The following is a 17,610-nucleotide window of genomic DNA, read 5'->3' as shown; positions in this document are numbered from 1 at the left end:
ATTTGGCTACGATAAGTGTTTTGCGGGCCTGGGTGAGGGTTGAACGTATTGAGGATAGCCTGTCTTGTACGTCAGGGATGCTGAGATTAGTGTGAGGGAGCAAGAAAGGTGTGAACCTAGGATGGAACCCTGCGGAAAGAAAGAAAGGGGTTTGTTGTGTGGAAGCATGTATGGAATCGTTATATGCCACCTCTGCGACTCACAACCAGTTCACCCACGCGTTGGATGCTTGGTCCACATAACACCGGAGATACTGCTTCAGTGTCTGGTTGAGCCTCTCGGTCTGTCCATCGGTCTGTGGATGGAAGCTGGTGGATAAGGAGGATTGGATTCCAAGTTCGGCACACCATACCTTCCAAAACCGTGCCGTAAACTGAGACCCCCTGTCCGACACTATACCAAGCGGCAGGCCATGTAGCCTGACGACATTGACCAACAGAAGTTTTGCAAGGGCTCCGGCGGTCGGGATTTGCTTACAGGCTAGGAAGTGCCCCATTTTGGTAAGGTAGTCCACCACTACCACGATGGCGGTGCAATTCTGGTCTTTAGGTAGACCCACGATGAAATCTACCGATATTCTCTCCCAGGGGTTACAGGGGGTTGGCAGTGGACGCAAGAGGCCCTGCTGTTTGCGATGATCGGCCTTCATTTGGGAGCAAACGGTACAATGACTGACCCATAGCAGAACGTCCGGTCTGACCGAGGGCCACCAGAAGTGTCTAAGAACTTTCTCTAGGGTCTTTGTTCCTCCCATGTGCCCGGCACTAGGTAGTTCGTGACACCACCGAAAAACGAGTTGCTGTAACTTGTGAGAGGGGACCAGAACCTGCGAGCCTCGCATTGGGATGCCGCTTCGTAGGCGCCAGTCCTGGTGTCTCTTCAACCAGGCTATCCATGAAAACGAGGAGACCCCTCGCTTTACGTCGCGTAGGAAGGACTCCGATTCTGTTAGTCCTATGACTTGTCCGGGAGACAGGATCGCCTGCTTGGGTTCCACCGCCGGGAGCCGGTGCACGTCTTGTCGTGACAAGGCGTCGGCCTTTCTGTTTTGCGAGCCGGGAAGGTAGGTCACGATGAAGTGGTATTCGGCGAAGAAAAGCATCCATCGTCTCTGCCGAGGAGTGAGGTGTCTAGCTGATCTCAGGAACTGGAGGTTTCTGTGGTCGGTGAAGACAGTGACTTGATGTTGCGCCCCCAGTAGCCAGTGTCGCCATTCTAGGAATGCTTCCCTAATAGCGAGGAGTTCCTTTTCGGAAACAGCGTAGTTTTGTTCGGCGGTGCTCAGCTTCCGGGACATGTAGGCCACTGGGTGAAGATAGCCTGTATCTGGATGCCGTTGAGAAAGAACCGCCCCTACGGCTATATCGGAGGCATCGGTTTCCACTGAGAAGGGAAGGTCGGGTTTGGCGTGTCGCAGGATGGGAGCTGACGTGAAGGCCTCCTTGAGTTGGTCGAAGGACCTTTGGGCTTCGGACGACCAGTGGAACGGCACGTTCTTCCGCGTCAATCTGGTGAGAGGTGAAACCATCTGAGAAAAGTGGTGAATGAACCGGCGGTAAAAGTTCGCAAAGCCTAGGAAGCTCTGGATCTCCTTGATGGTCCGAGGTGGTGGCCATTGTTTTACCGCCTGTACCTTTCGGGTGGACATCACTTGTCCTGTGGGAGTTAGATGGACTCCGAGGAACTCCACGGTGGTACCATGGAACTCACATTTTGTGAGTTTACAGTACAGTCTGTGGTTCCGCAAGGCTTGCAATACCCGCCCCACATGGACGACATGGTCTTCCTGGTTGTTGGAAAAGATCAGGATGTCGTCGATGTATACCACGACGAACCTATCCAGAAAGTCTCGTAGCACCTCATTGAGGAAAAACTGGAAGGCCGCCGGGGCGTTACAAAGGCCAAAGGGCATCACCATGTATTCATAAAGCCCAAACCGCGTTCTAAAGGCGGTCTTCCACTCGTCGCCCTCCTTCATTCTGACCAGATGGTACGCCCCTCGGAGGTCCAACTTGGTATACAAACGGGCCTCCCGTACTTGTTCCAACAAGACCGGGATCAATGGTAACGGGTACCTGTTTTTTATCGTCAAGGCGTTGAGGGCGCGGTAATCAATGCAACAGCGTAGTTCGCCGTTAGTTTTCGGAATAAAGAAGAGGGGCGACGCTGCCGGGGACCGTGAGGGACGTATGAACCCCAACTTCAAGTATGTGTCCAGATATTCTCGCAGGTGGGTGGTTTCTGGCCCTGTGAGGGCGTAGATGCGGCCACACGGAATCACCGCACCGGGTACCAAGTCAATGCGGCAGTCGTACTCTCGGTGAGGGGGTAGCTCTTCTGCCTTTTGGACGCTGAACACCTCTTGATAGGACGTGTACCAGGTTGGAAGTTTAACGTCCTTCTCTGCGGCTGTGGCGATGTGTTGAGCGGTAGTTGGGCCGGTGAATTGATGGTGGGCCGTTCGGATACAGCGGTGGTTACAAAAGGAAGAGTGGAACGAGATGGTATTGGTGGACCATTCTATCGTTGGTTCATGCTTCCGTAACCAGGGTAGCCCTAGTATGAGTCGGCATCGTTGGGCTTGTATGATGTTGAACTGCAGCCGCTCTCCATGGTCGTTTCCTATGGATATCCAAAGAAACGGAGTCACATATCTTATGGGCCCCGACTCCAGTTCTTTCCCATCCACAGCGTACATGAGCTCAGGAGGCTCCTTGCGGGTGAGCTGGATTCCGAGCCGGTCGGCTTCTTCTTTATCCAAAAAACACCCAGTGGCTCCGGAGTCTATCATGGCTCGTATGGTTCTTTTCCGTTGGTTGATGATGGCGGTCAGCGAGATAAAGAAGTGATCCGGCTCTTGTTCTTGGGTGGATTCCATTGAAGGGATGAAGTGAGGGCTTGAAGGCTTCCCTCCTTGGTCCTTCAAGCTCTGTCGTTTCCCGTTGCCCCTTCGTCTATGGCGAGGGCGGCTTGTCCGGACCGTGGTCTGTTCGTCTTAGGCCTAACCGGACACTCGCGTAGGAAGTGGCCCTTTTTGCCACAGTAAAGACAGAGTCCCTGTTTACGTCGATGGTCGCGTTCACTTAATGTCAATGAGGCTCTCACGGTCCCTATTTCCATAGGGTCTGATCTGGAACTTGCGTGATCGGGAGATCGGTTGTTTTCATAGGAGGAGGACGTCTTCTCTCTTCTTTTGGGATCCCCTTTTCGTTCGCGAAGACGATGCTCCAACCTGGAGGCCAGTTCTACCATAGCGGCGCAGGTCTGGGGTTGTGGATCAATCTGGGCGATGACATCTTTCAGCTCGTCTGTGAGCCCTTGGTAAAAGATAGCCGACTGCTTGGTTTCAGGCCAGTCGGTTTCTGCCACCAACCGACGAAAGCTATTCATATAGCCTAGGAAGTCATTTGGTTTTTGCCGAGAGCTAGCAGGTCGCGGTCAGCCGAAAAGGTGTCGGCCCGGCGGTCGAAGGTTCCTTCAAATGCGCTGCGGAAAGCGTCCCAATCATACAGCAAGGCTTCGTCCCTGCGGACGATGGGAACGGCCCATTGAGCCGCGTCTCCTGCCAGGTAGGAAATCAGGAAGGCCACCCGGGCCTGATTGGTAAGAAACAGTTTAGGCTTGCAGTGAAAGTGTAGCATGACTTGCGTCATGAAAACCTGTACCTTGTGTATGTCCCCATGAAACCGTTCAGGGGGGGCCAACGGGACGTGGGCAGGCATTTCTACCACTACCTGAGGGGTCTGTGGGGAAAACGGGGCCCCTGCATCGAAGGGGTTTCTTTGCATTCTATCCATACGTGCGTGTAAGGCGGCCGTTTCCGACCGAGAAGCGGCTAACTCCACCTGCATATGGGCTAGCGTGGCTAACACGTCTTCTAAAGTCGCCATGACCTTATCAGCGTAATCAGTAGGAGAATTTTCCGTGGGCCGATTATTCTGTCGCGTACCCTCCGGTTGCCTCTCCTCAGAATGACGCTGATGCTAATTAGGGTCCACCTCCCATCTGCCCCTAGTCCGGAGGATGTGTTACACACTCGGATGGAGGAGGCAGGTGAGCGAGGGAAGTGAGACAGGAACGGCTGGGACGGAGATCTAAAAGGAAACAAACACACTATGAGTGATAGCCGGCTCGGTCGAACCTCCCTCTGTTTTCCCCTATAGAGTGAGTCGCTTACCTGACATCTCCTCCCACCTAGCTGTGGTGTGGGGCGGTGAATGAAAAGGGCGCTGCGCTGGCTAGGTATCTCCAATACAGGAGTCCGGTAAGTTCCGCCTAGCGGGTGCAACCCCCAAAGGTTTGGTGAGTATTCTCGGGATCGGTGAGCGGGACCAATGAGATCTAGGGGAATGGAAAACCCCAGGAGCAGGCCTTCTTTCTCAATGCAATTGCGCCCAGCAGGCGCGGGGCCCTGATTGGTATGTGATGGCGCTACTACTGCCAGGCTCCGAATCCTTGAGCCGAGGAGCGCGATACCAATGGACTGAGGAGGCCCGGAAATCCTGGGGCAGGCCTGGTGACTCTTGACTCCTTGAAGCAGCCAGGAGCTGACAAGAATTACCCCCCTGTTGTTCCGCCCGGAATCCTTGGGCGCTGGTGATCTCTTGGCGCTGCGCCTCTTCTCGCGGAGGAGCCGGGAGGTGAGGAGAGCCAAGACGGAAGTACCTGTTCCGGTATTCCGCGGGTGACGAAGGACAAAGATGGTAGGTGCCTCTTCTCCGGACTCTCGGAGGAGACGGGAGCGGAGAACAGGAAACCGTTCCTCGGTCTGTTCCATGGAACGTCGCGGACGTCGGGAATGCGGGGAGTTTCAGAAGCCGAAGTGGCATATCGCTGTCTGCAGGGCACAAAGACGAGTTTACTGGAGACTCCGTACTGTTGCAGCAACGCTGGATACGTCCGGGAATAATCGGCCTGGTCGTGAGGGCGTGTCATGTTTTTGTACTTCCCGAGGCTCACCCACTACGTGACTCGTGGACTGCCGGGGAGTCTGGGACTTGTAGTTCTTTCTGGGATTCGTTGTCGTTCCGGTTTCCGACGGACTCGACACTCGGCGCAGGTATCCAGTACGATCGTGACACATGAGGGTGAAGCTTGAGCAATGGCTCCCACAGGAGTACTACAGGACCTCATGGGATAGCGGTGCTGGGTCCTACTTGAGTACAGAGATATCTGTAGTCCTAAAAAATCTTTAAGAAAAAGTTGGCTACAAGAAGTCCCTCTGGGTCACCTGCACAGTGCCAGGGGGTAAGAATATCCCTACACTGCTACGTTATACTAATTTTTAAATAACAATTTCAGGACACGTGGACTGATTCCCTAAGTCCTGTAATGGGAAGGCAACATTTTTCTCTGGGTTGCAACCCAGAGAAAATGGGCGCCAGTTTAGTTGGCCCCTAGGGGACCTCTGGATTGAAGAGGAATGAATTCCCCAGCTTAAAATGCGCCACTGGGCGTGTTTGCACACATATCACCTCAGGCCCCGCCCCCTACCGTCACCACTGTGCAAACGCACCCCGTGGCGCGTTTTAAGTTGGAGGATTAAGTCTCCTTGAATCCTGAGGTCCCCTGGCAGCCAACTAGCCCACCAGGTATCTCCAGTAAGTGCCACGGAGCTGCGTTACAGAGAGGTGTATAAAGGGGCGTGGCCTCATTAAACCTCTCTGCAACGCAGCCCCCTGGCACATACTGGAGGTTCCTGGTGGGCTCGTTGGCCCTCAGGGACCCCCAGTATTCAAGGGGAATTAGATCCCCCTCTGCAAACGCGCCAGAGGGTGCGTTTGCAGAGTGGTGCAGGGAGGGGGCGTGGCCTCCGGCCGAACCCGTCTTTTTTTTTTTCTTCTTTTTTTAGAAGGGGGGCTGTGTAGCCCCCCTTCTTTTTCTAATTTATTGGCCCTCGGGACCCCATCCCCCACGGCCTGCCCCTAATTTTTTTTTTTTAATAAAAAAAATAAAATCAGGAAGGGGGCCGCGTGGCGCGCCTCCCGAGGCCATAACTTGCCCTGGGGACCCCATCCCCCGGGGCATGGCCCTTTTTTTTAGAAAAAAATTGTATTTTGGAGGGGGGCTGCCTTGCCCCCCTCCTGTGACCCCTTTGGCCCCGGGGACCCCATGCCCCGGGGCCATTTTTTTGGAAATTTTTTTTAGGAGAGGGGCTTCATGGCCCCCCTCCCGGGCTACTACTAGCCCCGGGGACCCCATCCCCCGGGGCTGGCCCTCTTCATTGGGGGCCGTGGGGGGGTCCCCAATCCCCCCACAGTCCCAGCCGGCTCCCCGCGTCCTGCGGGAGCCAGCATTGCTTTTCCACATGGGGAGCAGCTAACATGCTGCTCCCCATGTGGAAAAGCAATCTGCTTTGCTTCATTGAAGCGAGAGCAGGTTTCCCTGCTCTCGCTTCCATGAAGCAAAGCAGTTTGCAATGGCAGGGTGGGAGCCGCGAGGCTCCCGCCCTGCCATTGCAAACAGCAGTGTTCCGGGGGTGGGCACCCCGGGACACTGCAGGAGTTGGCCCTGGGGGGTGGCGGTCCCCAGGGCCTGTACAAGGCTCCAGGAGAGGGGCCGCGCGGTCCCCCCCACCCATTTTCAAGAAGCCCCAGGGGGTGGCGGTCCCCGGGGCTGCGGGGGGGCCATGAGCCCCCCGCGGCTATTATGTTAGAGCCCCGGGGGTTGCGGTCCCCGGGGCAGTGTGGGGGGGATTGGGACCCCCCACACTTTTTCCATTTTTTTTAAATTTTCGGCCGAAATTCGTGCTGGGTACGCGAATCTCGCCGATTTTTTTTTTATTATTATTTTTTGGGCCCTGGGGGTCCTTGTGGGACCCCCTGAGCAGGCCTAGGGGGTCAGGGTGTTTCTACCCTGCCCCCTTTTTGTGTTTTTCGCATTTGTGTTTTAGGTTTCTTGTGCCTCGGTTCTATCGAGGCACAAGATGGCTGCCAACACTTCCTGATTTGGAGTGTTGACAGCCAATTAGAATACAGCTCGTGCACGGCATGGTGCGCGCTGGGTGCGCATAGGGTGCGCGAATCCTCTGAGGCCATAGATATATATGTACTTTTAAATGTCATTTTCTCAGGAACTACTGAACGGATTTACACCATTTAAGCAAAAGGCACTAGTCTGAACTAAGGACTACCTCTTTGCCAAATTTGGTGTAATTCCGTTCAGCAGTTCGGGCTGTAGCTGTGGCTAGAGGTCCTATGGGAAATTGCATGGGGAAACGCGTTTTGGGACCCCCCTTTTTTCTCGCCCCCCGCTTGACGAATCACCGTGAAACTTTCAGCAAAGGAGCGGACCGGAGCTGACCAGAAGTTTGGAAAATTTCGCGAAGATTCGTCAATTGGCGCCAAAGTTATTCCAGATAGACTGTTGCGGATTTCCTATGGAAAATAGGTCCTATCTATGGCTACCTACTGGCGGTCGCCAGTAGGTAGTTATAGTTAAGACCTATTTTCCATAGGGAATCCGCAACATTCTATTCCCAATAAGTCTGGCGCCGGTCGACGAATCCTCGCGAAATTTTCCAAACTTTTGGCCAGCTCTGCTCCTACCCTGAAAGTTTTGTGGTGATTCGTCAAGCGGGGGCCGAGAAAAAAGGAGGGTCCCAAAATGCATTTTCCCCTGAACGGAATGACACCAAATTTGGCAAAGAGGTAGTCCTCAGTTCAGACTCGTGCCTTTTGCATAAATGGTGTGAATCCGTTCAGTAGTTCCTGGGAAAATTAGAGTTAAAAGTACATAAATATCTATGGCCAGGGAGGATCCGCGGACCCTACCCGCACCGTAAGCGCACCCTCCCCGAACCGAGCGTGCACCCTCCCGATCGCACGCAGAATGCTAATTGGCTGTCGAGTGTCTGTCTACATTCGAAACCAGGAACTGTTGGTGGCCATTTTCTGCCTCGGTAAAAGCGAGGCTGAAGAAGCAAGGGGAATAAGTGTGTAAAACATATAAAGGGGGCAGAGTGGAAATACTCTGACCCTCTAGAGGTGCTTAGGGGGTCCTAGAAGGCCCCCTGGGGTCCCATTTATTTATTTATTTTTAAACGTCAGAATGCGCGCACGGTGCACGCATCCTACCGCGCTGGGTGCACGGATTCTCTCGCGTTGGGTGCGCTGATCCACGGAATTATTTTTGGGAAAAAGACAAGAAATCATTGGTTGTATGACTACTTTCTACACTGAAAGGCAGGGTGTATATTTCTGTTTTTTAAAGGTATGATTCTTATTGATTGACAAAAACAGATTGTAAGGAACATTATATATGATAAGCTGATATGTTGAAAAGTCAAGCACACTTCCTGTCTTGTTTATCAACATTGTGTGCTGAACTTGTGACCTGTGTGCTCAGTGCAGTGTTCCATGAGCTGTTTCTATGGTAACAGGTAGAAGGCAGATTGGGGGAAGGGTTGAAATGTATTTCAGTTGGAAAGGGTTGAAATGTTTAACCAATAGAAATGTGTGTTTGCTTTTGAGTTTATGTGTGAAGGATTGTGATTTGATGTTTACATGTATATGTGTGGAAATGAAAGGGAAACTTTTCCATTCTTTGTTTTTGCTGAGAGGTGCACAGTGCAGAGATTCTGGTGAGTGACTGATATACTTTTTAATCTACAAAACAACTTGAAAGGTGAGTTATTTAATTGTGAGGGGATGTATGTAGACTATTTTCATTTTAATCAGACTAATGTATTTCTCCTGCTAAAGTGTAGGGAGTACTTTTTGCTCTACAATCTTATTGACAGTCTGTGTGCATGTAGAAACCATTATGTGATAAAAACATTTGTGTTTTCATGTGTTTGCAGACAGATAACTGTGCTGTTTTTATATTTTGGTAGAATTAGAAACCAGCCACTGTTTAGGATATTTGTGAAATGAGTTATGTTATGTGTCTATACTAAAATGTAGTACTTCTTCTAGATGAAGAAATGTGTTTTGTTATAGTGCAAGCGATAGTGTTGTTTGTCTAGAATCACACTGTGAGAGAAGTATTTGGTAACATCGTGTATTTGCTGACGGATAACTGTTTTAAAACCTGTCATGTTGTCAAGTTTTACTAGCATTAGAAGGCAGTTTTTGCTTATGCTTTGATTAAATGAGTCAGGCTTTGACACAAAAGTGCAGTCCTGAAATATGTAGATTGTGTGCAGTTCCCTTACCACTTGCACTGTAGTGAATGAGTTTTGGTAAACTCTTAGGGATAGTGGTGCTTGTCTAGAATCACACTGTGAGTTAGTGTGTATTTGGGAACCACTGTGAGAGAAGCATTTGGTAACATCGTGTATTTTCTGACAGATAACTTTTTTAAAACCTGTCATGTTGTCAAGTTTTAGTAGAATTAGAAGCCAGTTTTTGATTATGCTTTTATTAAATGAGTCAGGCTTTGACAGAAAGGTGCAGTCCTGAAATATGTAGATTGTGTGCAGTTCCCTTATCAGTTCCACAGCAGTGAATGATTTTTGGTAAAGTGCTAGGTATAGTGGTTGTTTTCTAGAATCACACTGTGAGTCTGTGTGCATTTGGGAACCACTGTGAGAGAAGCATTTGGTAACATCGTGTATTTTTTAGCAGATAACTCTCTTAAAACCTGTCATGTTGTCAAGTTTTAGTAGCATTAGAAGCCAGTCTTTGCTTATGCGTTGATTAAATGAGTCATGCTTTGACACTAATGTGCTGTACTTAAATATGTAGATTGTGTGCAGTACCATTACCTCTTCTAGACTAGTGAATGAGTTTTGGTAAACTGCTAGGGATAGTGGTGCTTGTCTAAAATCACACTGTGAGTCTGTGTACATTTGGGTAAGGATTGTGAGAGAAGCATTTGGTAACATAGTGTATTTGATGACAGATAACTGTTTTAAAATCGGTCATGTTGTCAAGTTTTAGTAGGTTTAGAAGCTATTCTTTGCTTATGCATTGATAAAATGAGTCAGGGTTTGACACTAAAGTGCAGTACCATGTACTATTCTCTTCACTGTGTCAGAACTGAAAATTTAAAAGTTTTACCCAGGCACTAAGCTAGCACTAGTCTGATGATTTAGTCAGTTTCCAAGTACTCATGTTGTGAACCATACAGTACCACATAGATTGTTTGAAATGTCTATGTAGTATGCATGCAGTCTTCTAACATACTATACACTTGTCTTTCACATTTTCAATTCGCTAGTCAGTATCCATACACTTCCAGGAAACACCCTGTAACTCACTTTGCAGTCCTCTAGTGACCCATTCAGCATCATGTACTAATCCATTCACTGTGCCAAAACCCAAACACTTATAAATTCACCAAGATACTATCTTTGGAGTACTCTAATCATTCAGTCAGTGCCTAAGTATTCATGCACTGAGCCAGGCCTTAGCACATGGACTGCTTCAAACCCCTATCCACTATGTATGCAGTCTTCTAACCACCTAGACACTTGTCTTTCACACTTTCAATTCCCTAGTCAGTATCCATACAGTCCAGCCAACATCCTGTCACTCCCTTTGCACTCCTCTAGTGACCCATTCAGTACCAAGTACTAATCCATTCACTGTGCGAAAAGCCTACCACTTATAAATTCACTTAGGCATTCTCCTTGCTGTACTCTAATCATTCAGTCAGTACCCAAGTAGTCATGCAGTGAGCCAGGCCTTAGCACATGGACTGCTTTAAATGCCTATGCAGTATGGATGCAGTCCTCTAATCACCTACACAGTTGTCTTTCACACCTTCTATTCCCTAGTTAGTATTCATACACTTCTAGCAAACACCCTGTCACTCACCCAGTGTGTCTCCTTATAGTACTGTAATCATTTAGTCAGTTAGCATGTAGTCTTTTAGTGAGGTAGGCTTTAGGGCATGTGCTGAGAGAAGTATGTGGTAATATCGTGTATTTGCTGACAGATAACTGTTTTAAAACCTGTCTTGTTGTCAAGTTTAAGTAGCATTAGAAGGCAGTTTTTGCTTATGCTTTGAATAAATGAGTCAGGCTTTGACACAAAAGTGCAGTCCTGAAATATGTAGATTGTGTGCAGTTCCCTTACCACTTGCACTGTAGTGAATGAGTTTTGGTAAACTCCTAGGGATAGTGGTGCTTGTCTAGAATCACACTGTGAGTTAGTGTGTATTTGGGAACCACTGTGAGAGAAGCATTTGGTAACATCGTGTATTTTCTGACAGATAACTTTTTAAAAACCTGTCATGTTGTCAAGTTTTAGTAGAATTAGAAGCCAGTTTTTGATTATGCTTTTATTAAATGAGTCAGGCTTTGACAGAAAAAGTGCAGTCCTGAAATATGTACATTGTGTGCAGTTCCCTTATCAGTTCCAGAGTAGTGAATGATTTTTGGTCAAGTCCTAGGTATAGTGACTGTTGTCTAGAATCACACTGTGAGTCTGTGGGCATTTGGGAACCACTGTGAGAGAAGCATTTGGTAACAGCGTGTATTTTTTAGCAGATAACTCTTTTAAAACCTGTCATGTTGTCAACTTTTAGTAGCATTAGAAGCCAGTCTTTGCTTATGCGTTGATTAAATGAGTCATGCTTTGACACTAATGTGCTGTACTTAAATATGTAGATTGTGTGCAGTACCATTACCTCTTCTAGACTAGTGAATGAGTTGTGGAAAACTTATAAATTCACCTAGGCACTCTCCTTGCTGTACTCTAATCATTCAGTCAGTACCCAAGTAGTCATGCAGTGAGCCAGGCCTTAGCACATGGACTGCTTTAAATGCCTATGCAGTATGGATGCAGTCCTCTAATCACCTACACAGTTGTCTTTCACACCTTCAATTCCCTAGTTAGTATTCATACACTTCTAGCAAACACCCTGTCACTCACCCAGTGTGTCTCCTTATAGTACTGTAATCATTCAGTCAGTTAGCATGTAGTCTTTTAGGTAGGCTTTAGGGCATGAACTGCTTCAAAGTAGTATGCACTATGCATATGCAGCCTCATGCATCAAGCCAAAATCCAGTCGGTAAAATACCGATTCGCTAATAGCTCCCGGTATTGAGTTAAAAATACCCAATCCCAATGCATCAACCCAAAAGCAAAAATCGCTATTTAAGGAATCCTTAAATAGCGATTCCTTAAATAGCGATAGCATTTAAGGAATCCCAAATTGAGATTCCTTAATTTAAGGAATCTCAATTTGGGATTCCTTAAATGCAATGCATGAAAGTTAAAAAATTAGCGAATTCGCTAATAGGGGGAGCAAATTACCATGAAGATGAACTGCATGGTAATTTGCTAAAAGTTTGAAAAATGCACTTTTGTGCATTTTTCAAAGTTTCATGTTGCGCACACACATCCCTTAGAGCATGTGTGTGTGCAACATATGTGCACATATCAATTTCAGGGGTGCAATAGGGTGTCATTTTGACACCCTTGCACCCTTGAAATTGCATGAGCAATTTGCGAGAACCTACTGGTACTCGCTATTTGCTCATGCAATCTCCAATTCATTCCTATGGGCCTGGAGGCCCATAGGAGTGATTGGGATGGCATTCCTTAATTGCTACTCGCAATTTGCTAGTAGTTCCTAGAGGCCAATAATAAATTAAAAAGCTCCCAGACAGGTTTTCGACCTGGACAGGGCACGGATATCGCCCTCCTGGCTGCTGTAGAGGAGGCAAGAGCACTATTGGATGGGGGAGGATCAGTGGCAGTGATCCTCCTCGACCTCAGTGCAGCGTTCGATACAGTTGACCACCAACTTCTTATCGAAAGACTGGCTAGGGTGGGAGTGAAAGGAACAGCCTTATCCTGGCTCTCATCTTTCCTGGCCCATCGCTCTTACCAGATCTGGGAAAAGAACGCCCGCTCCTCCGAAATGCCCCTCCAATGTGGTGTTCCTCAGGGCTCCTCCCTGAGCCCCACTTTATTTAATATCTATATGTCCACATTGGAGGAGGTTATTATCCCTTTCGGAGTGAGCGTCGTCAGCTACGCCGACGACACTCAACTAGTGGTGTCCTTGTCCCACCCCAAACAACAGAAAGCTGATCTGCTCAACTGCCTTACCCAGGTTCATCACTGGATGAACAGATCAGCCCTCAAACTTAACGGGACAAAAACCGAGGTCCTTATACTGGGCCCGAAAGGAGCCTCACTTCCTCTGGACTGCTGGCCAGTCTGTCTGGGCCCGCCCCCTGACCCTAAGAAAGAGGTTAAAAGCCTGGGGGTGTGGATCGATTCCGATCTCTCCTTCATCTCCCAAGCCAAGAAGGTGGCGGGGACCTGCTTCGGCCTCTTAAAATCTCTGAGGAAAGTCCTGCCCCTTCTCCCCCCTAAATCCCAAAAACTTTTAGTCCAAGGTCTCATAATATCGAGACTGGACTATAGCAATGTGATTTATCTGGGTGCTCCTGAAGCTACCCTTACTAAACTACAGATGATTCAGAATGCGGCCGCCCGGATCATCACCAACGCCCCGGCCAGATCATCTGCCAAGCCCGCCCTTAAACTCCTCCATTGGCTCCCCATAAGGGAGAGAGTCAAGTTTAAAGCCTTATGTCTCGTTCATAAAACACTACAGAACCAAGGCCCTCCTGTTCTCAGTAAAATGGTCACTCCCTATAGGAACTCTAGGCCCCTCCGCTCCAATGCAGAAAACTTCACGAACATCCCTAGATTCAGAAAAACTCGAGCAGGAGGAAGACGCTTCTCGGTTCAAGCCTCCCGCCTTTGGAACGCACTCCCCCGTAACCTACGTTTTGAACCCCAATACCTGCGCTTCAGGAAACTGTTAAAAACTCATCTTTTTCCCTAATCCTGTACCCCCCCTTCCCCTCCTGTTGCTTCAGTTTCCGCCTTCGTTCCTTGCCCTTCTTAGTCTCTGGCTCCGTTTGACCTGGTGAATTCAGGGTTCTTTAGCGCTGGGATACCTCCGGGTGACTATCGCGCTTTACAAAAATAAATAATAATAATAATAATAATAATTAAGGAAAGTTAAGGAATCGCTATTTGAATAGCGATTCCTACATGCATAGCCTTTTGCTATTCCTTATTAGCGATTCCTTATTTTTCGCTAATAAGGAATCGCAAATGGCATTGTTGATGCATGTGCCCCGTAGTGTTTTAACCATCGTCACACTTGTGGTTCAGGGCTATAGTTTCTTAGTCAGTTTTTATATAAAATGTGTTTGTACAGTAATGGAATAGTATACATTTGAAAGTTATTAATATACATTTATTTGTGATTCTTTTTTACAGATACAGAACAGGAGTGTTTCTCATCTGTTTGCACTCTTCTCGTGGAAGATTGTTTGGATGAAGGGTCCTTAGGTGTTTCATCATACTTGCTGTGCCGCACGAGTATTTTTTGTTAGGATCCCCTCGTAACAACAGAACTCTTTTGCAAATCTTGCGCATGACCAAGGTGGCATTGGTCTTTGTTTGCCCCTCGAGAAAAGTAGAACATTTCTACATCACTGAAGGAAAACGTTGTGGGCGTGGTGCATCTTCCAAAAATTCATCCTTAGATTCGGTGAATATTTTAAAGTGACAACATTTACAGTTTTTGTAAGTTAAACTTATAAAATTTTGTTAGCTGTATGCATTTTATATATCTGTGATTTGTATCTTATTTTTTTTTTTGAGAATAGCATGTTGTTTTTTTTTTAACAATCTTTGAGATTGTTTTTTTTTGCCCGCTGTTAAGTGATGAGTACGATTGAAATCACTATTTTTAGTGAAATTTAATATATTCTGAGAACAGCAAAAAAGGCAAAAAAATTACTTTGTGGAAATGATGCTGTGTTGTAAAAAATTTATTATTACATGTTATAATTTTTTTTTCCTTTTCTTTCACAGATCCAAATTTGAAAATAAGCATTTTTTATGAATTTAGATTGGAATGAAAATGTGAAAAAAATGTGTACCATTTTTTATTCCTATTACTGTGAAGGTAAGTTTAACTAAGTCTCAATATGAGGAGGTCTGCAAGACGCTACAAAGTTGAAACATGTTTCTAAAAACACTCTGTTTATACCTTTGTAGTTTTGAAATCTGACCATAATCAGATATCATGTGACCTGCAAAAAAAGAGATTTGAGGGGTTCATAATATTTCCTATTTTAGCTATTGAAGGACCGCAATTATTTCAATCATTCTTCTTTGAACATCTTTGCAGACAAAACTCTGTGCTTACCTTTTATCATTCGCAAGGAATTTTAAAAACTGGAAATATGTCACTTTTTGTAACATAGTTATTGTGTAAGATACTCTTTCATATTTACAAAGAGAGGAAAAGGCACTCTGTGCACTTTTTATACTCCATGTAAATACAACCTCATCATGCAGACCACTTTGTGTTGAAAGGATGTTCTATAAGTGTTGTTGTGCATGATTGCACTTAATACTCATAGAACAAGACACATGTCTAGATATATCGGAAATCATAAATCTCGATATGTGTGTGAATGGTGCACCATTCTAAAATTGGTGTAGGAAAGCACAACAAGGAGAATTGTTTTAATTTCTCCACATTTTTATATCTTCAATGCATGCTGAAATGTTCAGCATACATTGAAGGAGAAAAATGCATTTTCTCATTGTTTTTGTGCAGGAAGGTGTGTCTTCCTGTATTAAAACAAACAGCACATGACACAGATATCCTTGCACTATGGTGCAAGGGTGCCTTTGTCACCACATGGCTGCAGTTGAAGCAGCCGTGCAGAGAGAACATAGATTTGCAACATATTTATGCACATATGTTGCATCCCTGTGCTTCGGAAGTACTACAGCACAGTGCAGTTAAAGAGGTTACTGTGTGATGCTGCAGCACTTCCTCATAGTTCTGCACTTATACATTCACCATACGCTACTAATGCATTCATTCAGTCAATTACGTACTACACATACATTCATCTAAACTAACACTAACAAAGAAATTTAGCTCTTTTTTTAAACCAGGAAAGTTAGTTCTTACAAGAACTTTTTTTTTTCTTCTTTCTTCTTTTATAATTTTTTTTGTGTTTTCTGAACAATTTTTAATTTTTGGGGGTTTTTCTGCAAACAAAAAACAAAAAACAAAACAGGAGAAACCAAGCAATGAACTTCAGGGAACAATAAAAAAAAATAAAAAAAAAATACCAAATGTGACTTTCTTGCCGGCGGCAGATCAGATCGATCGACTGCTCACCATAGCACAAAGTCGCATTGCACTTAGTGCAGAGCACTTTTAAAAATTTAAATTGAGGACGGGTGTCCAAGGTTTGGGCTGATGGATGCACTCTTCGGTCCTCGGCTGCGATGAGGTGGATGGCGCAGGAGTGTTTCTCATCCGTCTGCACTCTTCTCGTGCAAGATTGTTTGGATGAAGGGTCCTCATGTGCTTCATCATACTTGCCGTGCCGCACGAGTATTTCTTGTTAGGATCCCCTCGCGACAGGGCTCTTTTGCAAATCTTGCACGTGACCAAGGTGGCATTGGTCTTATTCTGCCCCTCGGGAAAAGTAAAAAATTTCCACACCACAGAAGAAAAACGTTCTTTGGGTGGTGCCTCCGCCAAAAATTCATCCTCAGAAGTATGAGGTGATGCAGGTGATGCCTGCTGCCCTGAAGCCATTTTTGGTTGAAAAAAGTTAGAGCTAAGTGTAAACTTAGTCTAAAAAATCTTCTTCTCTCCAAAGAGATGGTGCTCTAAAGAAGGTCAAAGAAGAATGATTGAAATGGGTGGGGTCTTTCAATAGTTAGAAGAGGAAGTGTAATGAACCAATCAAATCTCTTTTTTTGCAGGTCACATGGGATCTGCGCACCCTTCGCTTACGCAGCATGCACCCAGCGTGCATCCGCGAAATTGAATTAAAAAAAATTATTGGATTAGATGTGAAAATATATTAGTTTTAAGACCAGTTTAGAGTTTGTCTTCAATTAATATTCACATGAAATACATATATATATCTTTTTTTAAATGTTAAATATTTCGCGGGATCCGCGCACCTACCGCATCATAGACGCAGATGACGCATCGCGGAAGCACGTAAACGTCGCGTTACGTACATCGAATGTGTCGTGTATAGGCTGGGAGTCGCGTACCGCTCGCATTGCAATCGCGCACTAATCAAATACCCAACGCTTACCATGCGCGGATGCTATCGCGTAGGGATCAAGAACGGTGCGCTTAGGGTCCGCGGATCCAAAAACATTGAAAAAATATATATAAAATAAAGTTTTGAACATATAGTTAAAAAAATATGTTTGAAAAACCCATTAAGTTCAAATAATATTTTTTAATTTTTAAAAGAATTAATTGAAAAAATAAGTTTAAAAAATGGTGATAAAAAAGTATTTGTAAAAAAACCTAATTAATGAAATTGACACACTGAATTTGAAAAATATACAAATCCAATGAAAATCATTAAACATGATATCTTCAGAGATAAGTTATAGATAGGAATTAGGATTTTAAAAACCTTTGAAATTCACTGAAAAAACCATAGGTTTCATGCACGTTATAGTTAGAAATTGGCATTTAAAAAACCTTTGAAATTCACTAAAAATAACAAAGGTTTCAGGGGCGTTATAGTTAGGAATTGGCATTTAAAAAACCTTAGAAATTCACTGAAAAAACCATAGGTTTTCAGGGGTGTTATAGTTAGCTGGACATTTCCCTCGTGCAAAACCC

The sequence above is a fragment of the Triturus cristatus genome, chromosome 6 (assembly GCF_964204655.1).
Source record: "Triturus cristatus chromosome 6, aTriCri1.1, whole genome shotgun sequence".
In the NCBI taxonomy this organism is placed as follows: Eukaryota; Metazoa; Chordata; class Amphibia; order Caudata; family Salamandridae; genus Triturus; species Triturus cristatus.
This window is presented reverse-complemented; position numbering follows the sequence as displayed.